At 46.0% G+C, this 18,542-nt stretch overlaps 1 protein-coding gene, 1 long non-coding RNA gene and 1 other non-coding gene across 6 annotated transcripts in view; 1 reads left to right on the forward strand and 2 right to left on the reverse strand.

Moving 5' to 3' along the window:
• Positions 1-18,542, forward strand: part of LOC135965132 (uncharacterized) — a 213,136-nt gene that overhangs the window by 105,146 nt on the left and 89,448 nt on the right. The gene's annotated exons all lie outside the window — the stretch shown is intronic.
• STOX1 (storkhead box 1) overlaps positions 1-18,542 on the reverse strand; it is a 67,933-nt gene that overhangs the window by 48,245 nt on the left and 1,146 nt on the right. The window lies entirely within an intron of this gene.
• On the reverse strand, positions 741-847 carry LOC123566941 (U6 spliceosomal RNA). The gene has a single exon (XR_006689659.1). It is a non-coding gene; the product is annotated as a U6 spliceosomal RNA (small nuclear RNA).

Consider the following 18,542-nt stretch of genomic DNA (forward strand, 5'->3'; position numbering starts at 1 on the left):
CTTTGGGAGGCCAAGGCAGGTGGGTCACTTAAGGTCAGGAATTCGAGACGAGCCCAGCCAACATAGTGAAATCCTGTCTCTACTAAAAATACAAAAATTAGCTGGGCATGGTGGTGCACGCCTGTGATCCCAGCTACTCGGGAGGCTGAGGTAGGAGAATCGCTTGAACCTGGGAGGCAGAGGTTGCAGCAAGGTGAGATCGCACTCCAGCCTGGGCAACACAGTGATCTCGAGAGAAAAAAAAAAACCTTCCTTCCAATCCCCAAATCCACCCTCCACCCAACAAAACAAACTCCCCCACAACCCAAGCCACCATAATAACATATGTCTGCTTATGCTCTTTAAACTTATACTGGGGTCATCTTTTGTTGCTGTTCAAAAATATTTTTTCCCCTCAGTTGATACAGATGTTCTAATTCTCCTCAAGGGATTTGCTCCTTTTTGATCCTCATGCCACTGTGCCTCTGGAGAATTTAAATGAGTCTACTGAGGTTTCCATTTTCTGGCTTTTTCAAGCACCTGCATTGCTTATTCCTTGGTATCTGGAAGGCCTTTTGTTTCACAGAAGGTGTTCAAAGACTCAGGAACTCAAAGGTCAAAATGTACATTTGTAACAGAATTAGAAGCAAAGATTTACTATAGACATATACTGCCTCCATAGCTCAGGAGACCCAATATTGATTGTTAAGATGTGAATTCTCCCTAAATTAATCTATAGATTTAATATAATTACCTTTTCTTTTTAATTGGAACCCTTCATGAATTTGTATGTCATCCTTGCACAGGGGCCACACTAACCTTCTCTGTATCGTTTGAATTTTAGTATATGTGCTGCCAAAGCAAGCACTAACACAATCCTAATAAAAATCTAAGCAGAATTTTTTTTAGAAATAGACAAGTTGATTCTAAAGTTCACATGGAAAAAGCAAAGGACCAATAATAACCAAATAAAAAGAATCAAACTTGAAGGACTCAGACTATGTGATTTCCATACAGCTACAGTAATGAAAACACTATAGTATTGGAAAAAGCATAGGTGTATCTATCAAGAAAAAAGAACAGTCTAGAAATAGACACACACATGTGGTCAATTGCTATTTGACAAAAAGCCAGGGTTATCCAATGGAGAAAGGACAGTCTTTTCAACAAGGGAGTTCCTGAATAATTGGACATCCATACGCAAAAAATAATAATCAACCTCTGGCCAGGTGTGGTAGCTCATGCCTGTAATCACAGCACTTTGGGGGGCTGGGGCAGGTGATCAACTGAGGTCAGGAGTTCAAGACCAGCCTGGTCAACATGGTGAAATCCCATCCCTACTAGAAATACAAAAAAAATTAGCCAGGTGTGGTGGCACATGCCTGTACTCCCAGCTATTCAGGAGGCTGAGGCAGGAGAATCGCTTGAACCCAGGCGGCAGAGGTTGCAGTGAGCTGAGATCACACCACTGCACTCCAGCCTTGGTGACAGAGTGAGACTCTGTCTCAAATAATAATAATAAAAACCTCAATCTCATAACTTGTACCACATACAAAAATTAACATGAAATGCATCATAGATTTAAATGTTAAATCTCAAAGTAGAGGTGGGTGCAGTGGCTCACGCCTGTAATCCCAGCACTCTGGGAGGCGGAGGTGGGAGGATCACTTGAGCCCAGGAGTTCGAGACCAGCCTGGGCAATGTGGCGAAATCCCATCTCTACTAAAAATACAAAAATTGCGGCTGGGTGCGGTGGGTCACACCTATAATTCCAGCACTTTGGAAGGCCAGGCAGGTGGATCACCTGAGGTTAAGAGTTCAAGACCAGCCTGGCCAAGATGGTGAAGCCCCGTCTCTACTAAAAATACAAAAATTAGCCGGGCGTGGTGGCGTGTGCCTGTAATCCCAGATACTCAGGAGGCTGAGACAGGAGAATTGCTTGAACCCGGGAGGTGGAGACTGCATTGAGCCAAGATCTCCCTATTGCACTCCAGCCTGGGCAATAAGAGCCAAACTCCGTCTCAAAAAAGATAAAAATAAAAATACAAAAATTAGCTAGGCGTTGCCGGGTGCAGTGGCTCAAGCCTGTAATCCCAGCACTTTGGGAGGCCAGGACAGGCAGATCACAAGGTCAGGAGATTGAGACCATCCGGCCTAACACAGTGAAACTCTGTCTCTACTAAAAATACAAAAAAATTGGCCAGGCATGGTGGCAGGCGCCTGTAGTCCTAGTTACTCAGGAGGCTGAGGCAGGAGAATGGCGTGAACCCAGGAGATGGCGGTTGCAGTGAGCCGAGATCGTACCACTGCACTCCAGCCTGGGCAACAGAGCAAGATTCCATCTCAAAAAAAAAAATAGCCAGGTGTTGTGGTGCACACCTGTAGTCCCAGCTACTTGGGGGTGCTGAGGCAGGAGGATCACCTGAGCCTTGGGAGGTTAAGACTGCAGTGAGCCGTGATCGCACCACTGCACTTCAGCTCGAGTGATAGAGCGAGACTCCATTTTGAAGAAAAAAAAATTAAAACATTTGTTCTTCAAAAGACACTGGTGAGAAATTAAAAAGACAAGCTGGCCAGGCACTGTGGCTCACACCTATAATTCCAGCACTCTGGGAGGCCGAGGAGGGTGGATCAATTGAGGTCAGGAGTTCAAGACCAGCCTGGTCAACATGTCAAAACCCTGTCTCTACGAAAAAATACAAAAATTAGCTGGGCATGGTGGTGTGTACCTATAGTCTCAGCTACTTGGGAGGCTGAGGCAGGAGAATCGATTGAGAGCGAGATCGCACCGCTGCACTCCAGCCTGGGTGACAGAGTGAGACCCTGTCTCAAAAATAAATAAATAAATAAATATTAAAAAATAAAAAGACATCGCGCCACTGCACTCCAGCCTGGGCGACAGAGCGAGACTCCGTCTCAAAAAAAATAAATAAATAAAATAAAAATAAAAAAATAAAAAAATAAAAAAAAAATAAAAAAATTAAAAAAAAAAAGACAAGCCATAGTCTTGGAAAAAAGATTTGCAAAACACATATCTGACAAAGGACTTGTATCTAAAATATATAAAGAATTCCTACAATTTAATAAGAAAAAAAACTTTTTTCATGGGCAAAACATTTTGACAGACACTTATTAAAGAAGATACAGGCCAGGCATGATGGCTCATGCCTATAAACCCAGCGCTTTGGGAGGCCGAGGCCAGTGGATCACCTGAGGTCAGGAGTTCAAGACCAACTTGGCCAACATGGTGAAATCCTCTCTCTCCTAAAAATACAAAAATTTGCTGGGCGTAGTGGCATGCACCTGTAATCCCAACTACTCAGGAGGCTGAGGCAGGAGGATCACTTGAACCCAGGATGCAGAGGTTGCAGTGAGCTAAGATCACGCCATTGTACTCCAGCCTGGGCGACAAGGGTGACACTCTATCTCAAAAAAAAAAAAAAAAAAAAAAAAAAGATCCAGACATAGCAAATAAGCACACATGAAAAGATGCTCAACTTACTAGTCATTAGGGAAATACAAATTAAAGTCACAGTGAACTACCACTATCCAACTATTAGTCCAGCCAAAAATAATAAAACAGGCCCAGCACAGTGGCTCACATCTGTAATCCCAGCACTTTGGGAAGCTGAGTTGGCTGGATAATCTGAGGTCAGGAGTTCAAGACCAGCTTGGCCAACATGGTGAAACTCTGTCTCTACTAAAAATACAAAAAATTAGCCGGGCGTGATGATGGGTGCCCTATAATCCCAACTACTTTGGAGGCTGAGGTAGGAAAATCGCTTGAACCTGGGAGGCAGAGGTTGTAATGAGCAGAGGTCACTCCATTGCACTCCAGCCTGGGCAACAAGAGAGAAATTCCATCTCAAAAAAAATATATAATAATAATAATAATAACATACTGATATCAAATGCTGAACTGGAAATCTCATACACTGATGCCACGATTGCAAAGTGGTACAATCATTTTGAAAAGGAGCCCTCCAATTCACACCTGGTTATTCACCCAAGAGAAATGAAAACATGTCCACAGACCTGTTAATGAATGTTATTATTGTTCTATTCATAATCACCAAAATCTCAGCCAGGTACAGTGGCTCACAGCTATAATCCCGGCACTTTGGGAGGCCAAGACGGGAGGATTGCCTGAGACCAGGAGTTCGGGACCAGCCTGGGGAACACAGTGAGACCCCATCACTACAAAAAAAAAAAATAACTGGTATGGTGGCCCAGGCCTACAGTCCCAGCTATTCAGGAGGCTGAGGTGGGAGGATGGCTTGAGTCCGGGAGTTGCAGTGAGCTGTGACTGCACCACTGCACTCCAGCATGGGTGACAGAGTGAGACTCTGTTTCAAAAACATTAAAATATAAAAATATAATTTATAAGTAATTACCATTATGTAATACCAGTCAGCCATGTGTTGCCATACCCTACACCTCCCTTCCATCAAATGAATACAGTCACAGCTGATGGCTTTAGACTCGGGGAGTCAAAGTCTCATTTGGTTTAGAAAGAATTTCACAAGGGACCTCTTAATCCTTAATGAACTGCTAAAGAAATAGCATAGAGCCGGCCGGGCACAGTGGCTCACATCTGTAATCCCAGCACTTTGGGAGGCCAAGGCAGGTGGATCACGAGGTCAGGAGTTTAAGACCAGCCTGGCCAAGATGGTGAAACCCCATCTCTATTAAAAATACAAAAAATTAGCCAGGCATGGTGATAGGCACCTGTAATCCCAGCTACTCGGGAGGCTGAGGCAGAGAATTGCTTGAACCTGGGAGGCAGAGGCTGCAGTGAGCAGAGATCGTGCCACTGGACTCCAGCCTGGGTGACAGCAAGACTCCACCTCAAAAAAAAAAAAAAAAAAAAAAAAAAGTAAAAGAAATGGTACAGAGCCATGGAGAGGCACCTCGCATCAACAAGAAAAATGATCACTTTGCATACCTTTTCCTCAAAAGATAAATTAAAAGAAAAAACAGTCAATTATCATGGAATAAGCTTAATATTGCAAAGGATCTTGACAAGCAGTTTCTGTCTCTTCATCTATTAAAAGCTAGCTGTTCTAGAGATTTCTTTACATTGTAAAAGCTTAACGTGACTTTCTACTAGCATAGAATGTAGCTAAACCTCCAGGGTGGCCTCTGAAAGCCCTCTGATCTATGAAACCTATGAACTTATGGGATGTCCAAACTCTGCCCCTTCCTGAAACCTCCACTGTGGGGTCAAAGGTTGGGGGAATAACATCTTCAAATAGGGCATTTCTGCATCCCAATGCCACAACTTTGGAGCAAGGCAAGCATGGTGGCTGCCATTTATAAGGGGAGGACTGTTCTGCCTCAGGTCACATGGTTAATACTCTTCAGATGGCCCAGACTTCATGTCTAGTGTTCTTTCCATGATACTCCAACACACACACCTCCCTGGGTGCGGGATGTGGGTTTTTTTTTTTTTTTTTTTTTTTGAGACGGAGTCTCGCTCTGTCGCCCAGCCCAGGCTGGAGTGCAGTGGCACGATCTCGGCTCACTGCAAGCTCCGCCTCCCGGGTTCACGCCATTCTCCTGCCTCAGCCTCCCGAGTAGCTGGGACGACAGGCGCCCACAACCGCGCCCGGCTAATTTTTTGTATTTTTAGTAGAGACGGGGTTTCACCGTGGTCTCGATCTCCTGACCTTGTGATCCGCCCGCCTTGGCCTCCCAAAGTGCTGGGATTACAGGCGTGAGCCACCGCGCCCGGCCTGGGTATTTTTTTTTTTTTTGAGACGGAGTCTCGCTCTGTCACCCAAGCTGGAGTGCAGTGGCCGGATCTCAGCTCACTGCAAGCTCCGCCTCCCAGGTTTACGCCATTCTCCTGCCTCAGCCTCCTGAGTAGCTGGGACTACAGGCGCCCGTACCACACCCGGCTAGTTTTTTGTACTTTTTAGTAGAGACGGGGTTTCACCGTGTTAGCCAGGATGGTCTCGATCTCCTGACCTCGTGATCCGCCCGTCTCTGCCTCCCAAAGTGCTGGGATTACAGGCTTGAGCCACCGTGCCCAGCCAGGATGTAGGTAGTTTTTACTGTGATCTCTGTTCACTCCACAACGGGGCTCTGAGACATGGCTCTCTGCAAGGTGGGCCCTGGGCTCATGGGACAAGATGATCAGCTCCTTCCACAAGAAGATACTCTGAAGGGACCCAGAGCTTCCCAAGAATGCCTCCAACATCTACCCACAAGGAGCTAGGCAAAAATGGGCTTTGCTGGTAGAAGGAGACTGGAGCATTCAGATTATTCTCCTGCCTCTTGGATGGAGACCATCAGCATACCCAAAGCCTTTGCACTCATGAAACCTGTTTAAATGTGGTTTCCAAACACACTCAACTAGGAAACTCTCTGTCATGTAATCCCTACTTACAACCTACAGAACTAGTGTTTCTGCACCCTAGAACAATGCTATTAACTTCCTTGCGCTTATATGTTGATTTTTTAATGACTTAAGAAAACTTGTTTCCAAGAAAAAATAATACATGTAATATGCTAACATTTATGTAAAAATGGAGGCAGATATGTCCATCCATATTATTTGTAGATTTATAAACTAGCTATGGAAGGATCAGAAAACTGGTCACTGCAGCCATTTCCAGAGAAAGGCAATCAGTGGCTGGGATAGGGAAACGAGAGACTTTTTCCTGTATACCCTTTCATACTATGTGAATGTGTTACAGAAGCAACCCATCAAGTGAAACTCAAATTAAAATAAAAGGTACTAAAAGTAATACATATGTAAAAATCAAAAACAGGTCAGACGCAGTGGCTTATGCCTGTAAGCCCAGCACTTTGGGAGACCGAGGCAGGCAGATCATGAGGTCAGGAGTTCAAGACCAGCCTGACCAACATGGTGAAACCCAGTCTCTACTAAAAATACAAAAATGAGCTGGGCTTGGTGGCAGGCACCTGTAGTCCCAGCTACTCAGGAGGCTGAGGCAGAAGAATCGCTTGAACTCTGGTGGCAGAGGTTGCAGTGAGCCAGGATCCCACCACTGCACTCCAGCCTGGGCAACAGAGCGAGACTTTCTCAAAAAAAAAAAAAAGAAAAAAGAAAAAACATTTACAAGTGCATGTGTGCACGTACACACACACCCCACAGCCATATTCCACACCAGAGATAAAACAACGACTGTTGGAAGGGCACGACAGCTCATGCCTATAATCCCAGCACTCTGGGAGGCCAAGGCAGCAGATTACCAGAACTCAGGAGTTCAAGACAAGCCTGGGCAACATGGTGAAACCCTGTCTCTACCGGAAATACAAAAAATTAGCCAGGCATGGTGGCTCATGCCTGTAATCCCAGCTACTTGGGAGGCTGAAGCATGAGAACTGCTTGAAGCAGGAAGGCAGAGGTTGTAGTGAGCCAAGATCACACCAGTGCACTCCAGCCTGTGTGATAGAATGAGACTCTGTCTCAAAAAAGAAACAAAAATAAATAAATAAATGAATAAATAAATAAAACAAAATAACCACTGTTAATATTTGGTGCTTGGGCGGGGGCAGTGGCTCATGCTGTAATCCCAGCACTTGAGCCCAGCCTGGGCAACGTGGTAAAACCTCATCTCTACCAAAAAAACACCCACAAAAATTAGCCAGGCTCATAACCCAGTCTCAAAATAAATAAATAGATAAAAATTTAAAAATAAAGTAAAATAAAATAAATAGTTGGTGTTTGTACTTAGTCCCACTTCTCTATTTTTGCTTTTGTTGCCTGTGCTTTTGGTGTCATATCCAAAAAATCATTGTCAAGATCTATGTCATTAAGCTTTTCCCCATGTTCTCTTCTAAGAGTCTTCGTGTCCGGTCTTACATTTAACTCATTTTCAGTTGGTTGTTGTGGATGGTGTAAGAAAAGGGTACAATTTCATTCCTTTGCATGTGGAGATTGTTTACCCAGGACCATTTGTTGAAGAGACCCTCTGTCCCCATTGTGTGTTCTCGGCACCCTCAGGGAAGATCAGTTGACTATATATGTGTGGGTTTATTTCTGGGCTCTCTATTCTGTTCCATTGCTGTATATATCTGTGTTTATGCTGGTACCACGTTTTAATTACTTTATCTTTGTAATACATTTTGGTTTTTGTTTTGTTTGTGTGTGTATGGTTTTTTTGCTTTGTTTTGAGATGGAGTCTCACTCTGTGTAGTGGCACAATCTCGGCTCACTGTAACCTCTGCTTCCTGGGTTCAAGTGAATCTCCTGCCTCAGCCTCCAAAGTAGCTGGATTACAGGCTCCCACTACCACGCCTGGCTAATTTTTGTATTTTTAGTAGAGATGAGGTTTTGCCATGTTGGCCAGGCTGGTCTCAAACTCCTGACCTCAGGTAATCCACCTGCCTTGGCCTCCCAAAGTGCTAGGATTATAGGCATGAGCCACCACACCCAGCCTGTAATGTATTTTGAAATCAGGAAGTGTGATGCTTCAGGCTTTATTTTTTGTTGTTCTTTTTTCAGGCAGCCCCCAAGCCAGAGAGACTCCCAGCTGTGTTTTTCTTTCTCAAAGCCATTTTTGGCAGAGGCCAAAGTGGGAGGATTGCTTGAGCCCAGGAGTTCAAGACCAGCTTTGGTAAAAGAGCGAGACCCTGTCTCTACAAAAAAATTAAAAATGAGCCGGGTGTGGTGGCACGTACCTCTGGTCCCAGCTACTCATGAGGCTGAGGTGGGAGGATCGCTTGAGCCCAGGAGATCAAGGCTGCAGTGAGCTGTCACTGCACTGTTGTACTCCAGCCTAGCTGACAGAACAAGACCCTGTCTCAAATAATAATAATTGTTCTGGCTATTTTGGATCCTTTGAGAGTCCATATAAATTTTAGAATTATTTTTCCTATTTGTGTAAAAAAGCTGTTGGGATTTTGATAGGGATTGCATTGAATCTGTAGCTCACTTTCGGTATTATGAACATTTAAAAAATACTAAGTCTCCCAATCCATGGATATGGGATGAAATTACTTCAACACAATAAAGGTCATATGTGAAAAGCCCACAGCTAACATCATACTCAACAGTGAAAAACTGAAGGCTTTTCCTCTAAGACTGGGAAGAAGACACAGATGCCCACTCTTGCCACCTTTTTTGTTTGTTTGTTTTTTGAGATGGAGTCTTGCTCTGTTGCCCAGGCTGGAGTGCAGTGGCGCGATTTCGGCTCACTGCAACCTCCGCCTCCCAGGTTCACGTCATTCTCCTGCCTCAGCCTCCCAAGTAGCTGGGACTACCGGTGCCCGCCACCACGCCTGGCTAATTTTTTGTATTTTTAGTAGAGACGGGGTTTCACTGTGTTATCCAGGATGGTCTCAATCTCCTGACCTCGTGATCCGCCCGCCCTGGCCTCCCAAAGTACTGGGATTACAGGCGTGAGCCACTGCACCCGACTCTTGCCACTTCTTTTCAACATATTACTGGAAGTCCTACCCAGAGGAATTAGGCAAGACAAACAAATATAGGACATCCAGATCAGAAAAGAAGTAAAATCATCTCTGTTTGCAGATGACATGATCTTACATAGGAAACCCTAAAGACGCCACACACAAAAATTCTTAGAACTAATCAGTTCTGTAAAGTTACAGAACACACACTGAACATAAAATCTGTTGCATTTCTATACATTAACAATAAACTATCCAAAAAGGAAATTAAGAAAACAGTCCTAGCTCACGCCTATAACTGCATCACTTTGGGAGGCCAAGGCGGGAGGATCGCTTGAGCCCAGGAGTTCAACACTAGCCTAGGCAACATGATGAAACACCATCTCTACTAAAAATACAAAAATTAGCTGGGTGCGGTAGCACCTGCCTGTAGTCTCAGCTACTGGAGAGGCTGAGATGGGAGGATCACTTAAGCCTGGGAGGTCGAGGCTGCAGGGAGCCATGATCACACCACGGCACTCCAGCCTGGGCGACAGAGCCAGACCCTATCTCAAAAAAGGAAAAAAGAAAAAAAAAAAAAAAAAAAAGAAAGAAACAAAATGAAAACAATCCCATTGACAACATCACCAAAGGGAATAAAATACTTAGGAATAAACTTAACTAAGGAGGTGAAAGACAGGCATACTGAAAACTATAAACACTAATGAAAGAAATTAAAGAAGGCACACATAGATGTAAAGACATGCTGGTGTTTGTACTGTGCACTTTTCAAAGTGTTTGCATAGATGGTATCTTATTGGAGTCCGATGCCAAATCTGTGCAGTAAAAAGAGCAGGCAGAATACTTGCCAACACATGAGGCAACCAAGGCCTCAAGAGTATTGGATGAGAAGCTGGTCACTTAGCTGCTTCTCATAGGATCTAGGGGTTAGATCCTAGGTGTCCTGAATGGCTCTTGAGGTCTTTCTCAGATGTCAGATCTGCCACTGAACAAGCACCATTGGCACTCTGGTAGGCCCATGGGGGTATACACCACCCTTCCAAGGCGCCACCATTCCAGACAACCATTGATGAAAGATAATGCATACTTCAGGCTGGGAAGTATCTACCACATATATCATGTAAACAGGATTATAATCACATACATGCACTTTATTACATAATACTCTTCAGTGGCCTCAGGCTCAGACGCATGAGTAGAGTACTCAGGGCCCATTCCACGTCAGCCCCTCTGCAGGCCCTTTGTGCCAACACCTACCTCCCATTCCATGCTCCAGCTGCACCCAGAAGCTTGTGGTTCCCCATGTGGGTTATACAACTGGGACACATGCCCCCCACTCTCAACTTAAAATGTGCTTCTCACTATGCTAACATCTACTTATTCTGCGTATCTTAGTTTAGGCATCACTTCCTCCAGGAAGTCTTCCTTGGATACACAAACACATATGCATGGGATTCTTGATCAGCTATCCTTTTATTGCTCCCTATAACTCTGTATCACTTATTCATCCATCTGGTCCCTAGACTATGAGCTCCTTGAGGTCAGGGCATGAGTCTTTTGCCCCTCTGTATGGACCAACTGGTCAGGCTGGGCACCGGGTAAATACTCAATGCATACCTAACAAATGACTGCGAGCGCAAGGGAAGCCCAGCATGGTGCAGTGCTTCAACAACTGTGTAGCTTCAGATGCTTGGTGAAGGGGGAATGACATTAGAGAATCAAGATGTCTGGGCAGTACTAAGAGGAAGGTATATCTCCCCGTTTGTGGAAAATATCTTAAGCACCTTCAGTGTGAGCTTCTGTCTGTTCTTCCTGGGGCCTCCTGACACAGATGACTGGGAGGCTGACCTAGGTGAGGCCAGGGCCAAGCTAGGTGGGAAGGCTTAGCCAGTCAACAGAGTCAAAGTGAGCAGGAAGCCGTTCACATCTAAAGAACTAGAGGCCCAGAGACATGAGAGGACAGGCTGGGGGGCTCCCAGCAACTTAGCAGCAGGGTTGGTTGCAAACTCAGGCATCAGAATCCCAGTACAGGCTCCTTCTCCAGCACCAGGCACCCCTTGGGACCTGGCTGAGGCACAGGACAACACACGGCTGTGGACGTGACCAGCACTAAGCAGGCAGGACAGGACAGAAGGGTAGGACAGAAGGACAAACAGAGGTCTTGAACATAAGTATATGCCAGGCAAGCAATGATTAGCACAGGCCTTAACAGAGACAGGTTTGTCTAGTGAACCAGAATCCAGAGACCCATTCTCTTCTCCCTCCATGCTGGAAACTGCCTTGTGTTTGTTGTTTTCCTGATGCTGACTCTGAACCAGGCACAGGCTGAAGGCTCTCAGGTACTTATCTTCAGAACAACCTGCAAAGGGCCTATTGTGTCCTCATTTGTACCCATGTAGACAATGGAGCTGAGAGGGGTTAAGTAACTAGCTCAAGGACATACAGCTCATAAATGGTAGTGCAAAAAATTGAACTCAAGGGTGGGGCACGGTGGCTCATGCCTGTAATCCCAGCACTTTGGGAGGCTGAGGTGGGCGGATCACAAGGTCAGGAGATTGAGACCATCCTGGCTAATGCAGTGAAACCCCGTCTCTACTAAAAATACAAAAAATTAGCCTGGCGTGGTGGCATGCGCCTGTAATCCCAGCTACTCAGGAGGCTGAGGCAGGAGAATCGCTTGAACCCAGGAGGTGGAGGTTTCAGTGAGCCAAGATCGCACCACTGTACTCTAGCCTGGGCGACAGAGCAAGACTCCACGCAAAGAAAAAAAAAATTGAACTCAAATTTTCTTCACTAACCACAGTGGTTCTGGGTCATCTGGAAACTTTAAGCTACAGTTTTCAGTGACTCCTCAAGTCTCAGTTTTGCTGCCTGTAACTGAAAATAATTTTGCACTGGTGCTTTTCAGTAGGAATGCGCGTAAGGGGAAGGATATTAAAAAGGCCCAATGCATGATAGAATGAGAAGGTAGGTGACTTATGTGTTAAAAAACAGGCCAGGCACGGTGACTCATGCCTGCAATCCCAGCACTTTAGGAAGCAGAGGCAGGACCGTTCACACCTAGAGAACTAGAGGCCCAGAGAAGTGAGAGCCCAAGAGTTCAAGACCAGCCTGGGCAACACAGGGATACTCCACCTCTACAAAAAATAAAAATAAATTAGCCAAATGTGGTGGTGGGTGCCTGTAGTCCCAGCTGCTCAGGAGACTGACACAGGAGGATCACTTTAGCCCAGGAGTTCAAGGCTGCAGTGAGCTATGATTGCACCACTGCACTCTAGCCTGCATGACAGAATGAAACCCTGTATCTAAAAAATAATAATAAAGCCAGCCGGGCATGGTGGCTCATGCCTGTAATCACAGCACTTTGGGAGGCCGAGGCGGGCAGATCACTTGAGGTCAGGAGTTCGAGACCAGCCTGGCCAACATGGTGAAACCCTGTCTCTACTAAAAATACAAAAATTACCCAGGCATGGCAGCGGGTGCCTGTAATCCAAGCTATTCAGGAGGCTGAGGCAGGAGAATTGCTTAAACCCAGGAGGTGGAGGCTACAGTGAGCTGAGATTGTGCCATTGCACTCCAGCCTGAACAACAGAGCAAGACTCTGTCTCAAAATAAATAAATAAATAAATAAATAAATAAATAAATAATAAAGCCTGGCCGGGTACGGTGGCTCACGCCTACAAGCCCAGCACTTTGGGAGGCCAAGGCAGATGGATCACTTGAGGTTGTGAATTTGAGACCAGCCTGGCCAACATGGAGTAACCCCATCTCTACTAAAAATACAAAATTAGCCGGGTGTAGTGGCAGACACCTGTAATCACAGCTACTCGGGAGGCTAAGGCATGAGAATCACTTGAACCCTGGAGGCAGAGGTTGTAGTGAGCTGAGAGTGCACCACTGCACTCCAGCCTGGGTGACAGAGCGAGACTCTGTCTCAAAAAAAAAAAAGAAAAAAAGGAAAAAAAATTCAGAATAGTGGTTATTTCTGAGGATTGAGGCACAGCTGACTGGGAAAGGAACTTTCTGGGGTAATGATAATGTGCTAATCCTGCTAGGAATGTGGGTTACACACATGCATGCATTTGAAATTTTTATCAAATAGTAAACTTAAGATGTGTGCATTTCCCTAAATATAAACTTCACCTACAAAATTCCATTAGGTATGAAGTGCTACAAGATGCCCTACTGTCATTCAAGGTAGGACTTCAAAAATAAGACAGAATAGGAATCAGACCACTCCCTTGCCTCACCATTTATAATACACTCCCCCACACCATTCCCTAAGTCACAGAACAAATAAGAACAGTGGTCCAGAGACTTGCCCAATTCTTGCAGCATCAGGCACTGAGTACCCTAGCACTGTTCTTCCTCTCCCAAACCAGATCCCAGGATAGATTCTGAAACCAGTCAACATCTAGCATTAGTGCAGATACTACACTCTACACTCCTAGAGTACTTGCAATTTTGCCTTAATATCTCTCTGTGATTGGAAGGCCATGCTCAGAGGGGTTTGGGGGATCAGGTAGGAGGAGCATGAGGAGAGGTGGAAGATCCTCCCATCACTTCCCTTTGGCCAACCCGACGTGCCTGATCTTCAGCACCTCCCAAAGAACAAAGAACTCCTGCCTAACTAAAGGCAGAACCTGTAGTACCCAGAGGAGTCACTGTGGGATAGAGAAGATTGTGTGAACCAGCTTGGTTCCCACATGGCCTCCCACTCAGCTATCCCCTCTTGAACTGGATGTGGAAAAAGAGCCTGACTCTATTTCCCTCTAGCAGAGGCAAGTCTGAATGAAAGATGCATTAAAACACAGAAGTGGGCCGGTCATCCCAGCACTTTGGGAGGCCAAGGCGGATGAATCACCTGAGGTCAGGAGTTCCAGACCAGCCTGACCGACATGGAGAAACCCCATCTCTACTAAAATTACAAAAAAACTTAGCTGGGCATGGTGGCACGCGCCTGTAGTCCCGGCTACTCAGGAGGCTGACACAGGAGAATCCCTTGAATTCAGGATTTGGAGGCAGAGGTTGCAGTGAGCTAGGATCACACCACTGCACTCCAGCCTGGGCGACAGACTGAGACTCCGTCTCAAAAAACAAAAACAAAAACAAAAAACACAGAAGCGGCTGGGCGAGGTGGCTCATGCCTGTAATCCCAGCACTTTGAGAGGCAGAGGCAGGAGGATTGCTTGAGCCCAGGAGTCTGAGACTAACCTGGATAACACAGTGAGCAAGACCTGCCTCTACTGAAAAAAAATTTTCTTTTAATTAGCTAGGCATGGTGGCGCGCATATGTGTTCCCAGCCACATAAGAGGCTGAGGTAGGACGATCATTTGCACCCAGGAGGTTGAAGCTGCAGTGACCCATGACTGTACCACTACACTCCAGCCTGAGTCAGAGAGCAAGACTCTGTCTCAAAACAAAACAAAACACACAGAAACACCTAGAACAGTACCTGGCTCATGAATGAATTCATGAAGCAAGTATTTAAAAAGAGCCACCAGCACTTGGTGCTTTTTTTTTTTTTTAAAGACAGTCTCATTCTGTTGCCCAGGCTGGAATGCAGTGGCACAATCTCCACTCACTGCAACCTCTGCCTCCCGCGTTCTCCTGCCTTAGCCTCCCAAGTAGCTGGGATTACAGGCACGTGCCACCATGCCAGGCTAGTTTTTCTATTTTTAATAGAGACGGGGTTTCACCACATTGGCCAGGCTGGTCTCAAACTCCTGACCTCAAGTGATCCCCCTGCCTCAGCCACCTAAAGTGCTGGGATTACAGGCAAGAGCCACCAGGCATGGCCTGGGGCATTTTTATTCAGTGAGAAAAGATGAAAGGCCCTGCTGGGGGTGACAGGGTAGAGACACCCCAGCTATAAATTTCAGGAGAAGGGAACAAACTTGTTTGGCCAAGTGGCCACCAACCGTTAATCTTTCCTGTCCCACTAGGTGCATTCTCAGAGTAGCAACAGATTCTTCCAAACAAATACAGGTGTCCCACCTCCCTGTAGTACCTCCTTCCCCAGTGGCTCAGCTGGTTAGGCAGCAGTCTCCCTCCAGCTTCCAGAACTCACTCCTTCATTTGTTAATGCCACTGGCTAATGAAAAACAGAAAACAAAACATTTGAGCCAGGTGGCTCACACTGGTAATCCCAGCACTTTGAAAGGAAGGCCGAGGGGGGAGGATCCCTCGGACCCAGCAGTTAGAGACCAGCCTGGGAATCAGAGCAAGGCCTCGTCTCCACTTAAAAAAAAAAAAAGAAAAGAAAAGAAAAATACAACATTTGAGGACTGGAGTACAAAAGCAGAGTTAGCCCCTTATTAATCAAGCTAAAGATCCAATGTCTCTCTTTTTATAGAAATAATCTCTGTCTGGGAACTATTTTTCTTACCAGAGGAAAGGTAAGGCAGAGAGAATGAAGATGGAGAGAAAAGGCACAAAACCTGGAGAAAACATAAACCTCTGCATGACTTAAGTTCAGGTCTGCACCTGGGGCTCCAGTCACTCCAGTGTGCTTGGCTAGGGTGCTCCCTCCTCGTACCTTATAGGTCCCAGGTCCATAAATTCAGAAGGACCCAAGGCAGTACAGCTGGACTTATAAAGCTGAACGCCATCCCTCTCTCCCTGCATTTTCTGCCTGAGCTAGCCAGCAATATGTCCTATACCCTAATGCTTTTACGCAGCAGTAAACTAGCCTTTAAAAAAACATCTAACCAGGCACGGTGGCTCATGCCTGTAATCTCAGCACTTTGGGAGGCCGCTGCGGGCGGATCACCTGAGTCAGGAGTTCAAGACTAGCATGGCCAACATGGTGAAACCCCATCTCTACTAAAAATACAAAAATTAGCCGGGCGTGGTGGCGGGCACCTGTAATCCCAGCTACCAGGAGGCTGAGGCAGGCGAATCGCATGAACCCAGGAGGTGAAGGTTGCGGTGAGCCAAGATCGCGCCATTGCACTCCAGCTGGGGCAACAAGGGTGAAACACCGTCTCAAAAATAAACAAACAAACAAACAATCTAAAGCAAAGAGATCAGATTGACTCTGTGTCCTTTTCTAGCATTTTGCTCTTTCCCACAAAATAACAGTGAGAATGGAGCAACAACCTGCAACAGTCCACAGTAGCTCTTTCCCCACCCTCCTGGAAGCCAGCGCTGCAAGAGCAAGAGAGCAAGCCGACCCAAACTTTCATTTCCTTTTGGGGAAAGCAGCTTCTCCTGCCTTCGCCACCCTCCAGGACTCTATAGCCCAAGAGCTGCCCCTTCTCCTCCCTAGATATGCACCTAGGGACCCCAAGTTAGACCAGAAACTGGCAATTAGCAACACTATTCAAAGCAAAAGCATCCCCTTTGTCCCCCAGGTGTACCCATCACTCAGCATCAAATAAGATCTTTCTCCGTTTTGCTCCTCAAACTGTCCTAATGGGTGGCTTTGTCCAAATCCCAGCTAAATATTCAAATTTTTATCAGGACTTGTTAACAACTTCAAAATCTGTCCTTGCCATGGTTAGGGCTTAAACGAAGAAATAAAAATATTATAAAGAACAAAAATCGCCAGACACGGTGGCTCACGTCTGTAATCCCAGCACTTTGGGAGGCTGAGGTGGGCAGATCACTTGAGGTCAGCAGTTTGAGACCAGCCTGGCCAACATGGTGAAATCCCATCTCTACTAAAACTACAAAAATTAGCCAGGTATGGTGGCAGGTACCTAAAGTCCCAGCTACTCCAGAGGCTGAGGCAGGAGAAGCACTTGAACCCAGGAGGTGGAGGTTGCAGTGAGCCAAGATTGTACCACTGCACTCCAGTCTCAGCAACAGAGAGACTCTGTCAAAAAAAAAAAAAAAAAATTAAATTAAAAAAACTCAAAATCATTCCTGCCAGGAGACTCAAGTCAAGGGTGATGACCCAGGGGAAGTCCACTGTGTTGCACACCCCATAGAATACAGTGTCCACTGCATCCTAAGTTGTGCTATGAGGCAGCATTACCTACTGGGCAGAAGAGAATGGGAGCAATAGGTGACGTGTGCTGCATATTTCAGATGGCAGTAAACATAACCAACATAGACACCAGCATTTAACACTGCTCACTGGGGCATTAGCGGCGGCCCCTGACTTAGCACAAACCCACTCTTATTTCACCCCCAGGTCTAGACCCCCCGCCCTGCATCCCACTCCCTCTCTGCAATATGCTCTATGCTCACCCTTTGAAAAGGGGGACCTGAGAATGTAACCACTAATTCAAACCAGAAAAACTGAGGATGCAGAACTGAAAAGAGTTTTTCATCGAGCCTGTCTGAAAGACCTCTTCGCTCGTATTTTGGCTTGGCTACTTGGTTCACTGTTCTCAGAGCCAGAAACCTGTTTTCTTCACTCCACTCCTGCAAGTAAAAGGAGAGGAAATGTGTATATGTGGTTTTGCAGTGAGCTCTTAAGAAAAACGGGGGTGGGGAGGAGAGGGAACAGACAGCATGGAGTGAGAAGTGAAGGTTTAAAGCACTGGCTGCTGGGATGTGGTAATACCATCTCTGAATGGATGATACACAGTTATAGGTCAGTCAGGTGCTTGCTTCTTACTGCCATGTTTCTTCTTTCTTCCTCCTCCTCCTCCTCCTCCTCCTCCTTCTTCCTCTTCCTCCTCTTCCTCTTCTTCTTCCTCCTCTTCCTCTTCTTCCTCTTCTTCTTTTTTCTTTTTGAGATGGGGTTTCACTCTTGTCACCCAGGCTGGAGTGCAATGGCACTATCTCGGCTCGCTGCAACCTCCACCTCCTGGATTCAAGCGATTCTCCTGCCTCAGCCTCCCAAGTAGCTGGGATTACAGGCGCCTGCCACCACGCCCCGGCTAATTTTTGTATTTTTAGTAGAAGCGGGGTTTCATCATGTTAGCCAGACTGGTCTTGAACTCCTGAGGGGTTTCAGAATGTTAGCCAGGCTGGTCTCTAACTCCTGACCGCAGGTGATCCACTCGCCTCAGCCTCTCAAAGTGCTGGGATTACACAGTGCCACCGCGCCTGGCCAAACAAATGTTTTTTATTTGCGGCTCCTTCTCCTCGGATGGAAGATGATTTATGGACTAACACAGAGTGGTTCCTTGGTAAGAATGAAAATTAAGCGCTGAACAACTGGTGACTTGTCAACACACCATCAAATGGCCTTTGCAGCCTCACATAAATGCAGACAAGAACC

The sequence above is a fragment of the Macaca fascicularis genome, chromosome 9 (assembly GCF_037993035.2).
Source record: "Macaca fascicularis isolate 582-1 chromosome 9, T2T-MFA8v1.1".
NCBI lineage: Eukaryota > Metazoa > Chordata > Mammalia > Primates > Cercopithecidae > Macaca > Macaca fascicularis.